The 907-nt window shown below is 32.1% G+C and overlaps 1 long non-coding RNA gene across 1 annotated transcript; it reads right to left on the reverse strand.

Annotated features, from left to right (window-relative positions):
• Nucleotides 1-155: 155 nt before the first annotated feature.
• On the reverse strand, nt 156-381 carry LOC107688913 (uncharacterized). The gene is made up of 2 exons (XR_001634279.1): nt 351-381; nt 156-232 (listed from the first exon to the last, which is right to left on the reverse strand). It is a non-coding gene; the product is annotated as an uncharacterized LOC107688913 (long non-coding RNA).
• Nucleotides 382-907: the final 526 nt, after the last annotated feature.

Raw genomic sequence — 907 nt, forward strand, 5'->3', positions numbered from 1 at the left:
TAGCTCTGAATTTTTGAAGCTTGAAAATACTGATTATCTACACTTGCAATGGATTAACAAAATTATGAGAGAAAATTAAAAATATCTTAATTTGTGTTCTAAAGATAGACAAAAGTCTTATAGGTTTGGAATGACATGAGGGCAAGTAAATTATATGTGTGAACTATTCCTTTAAGAAAAGACCAAGAATGATGTCTCTCCAAATCAGACACCTCCAAAGTTGGTTTGAGTTCTGCAATGAAAAACAGACAATGGTTTACATAAAATATGAACAAGTAATCATACTGTTGCTGCATCAAAATGTGAGGTAAACAGGCAGGAGACGGAAACATTTTCTAAAAATAACTCACATCAATCTCAAAAGAATGATGCTCTCCTATGTCTCTGGCTTTCAATATCTACAAAAACAAACATTTTATTCTTAGTTAAAAAAAAAATAAATAAAAATATATGACGGAATTATGAACTTCACTCTCTTCTGAAGAAGCTGAGAAAAATTGCCTCCTCACACAAGCAGGGTTCTGTGTCGTTAACTCCCGGCACGGGTACAATGAAGACACAAAGCTCAACATGTAAAACATTACTTTTAACAATTATCACTTAATCAGCCTCAAAATAATTAGGCTAGTCTATATTACATAACGCCGTTTCCTTTAGGAAACTACGTTCAATTTAACCTCGAAAAAAATAACGAATTAACATGTAAATGTTAATAACCCTCTCTTAACACCACAAAAAAAAATGTAAATATTGTAAAATCCTATGTAAATATGACATAAGACGTTCACTGACGTTATATTAAAAGCACCTCTTCCTTTCAGTAAAAGAGGCCGTTAAAGGGATCCCCGGGTATTAAGACATGTATAGCTTAATATAACGTATAGCTTAATATAACGTAAATGAGGTA

Source organism: Sinocyclocheilus anshuiensis, unplaced genomic scaffold (assembly GCF_001515605.1).
Source record: "Sinocyclocheilus anshuiensis isolate Anshui unplaced genomic scaffold, SAMN03320099.WGS_v1.1 scaffold101, whole genome shotgun sequence".
NCBI lineage: Eukaryota > Metazoa > Chordata > Actinopteri > Cypriniformes > Cyprinidae > Sinocyclocheilus > Sinocyclocheilus anshuiensis.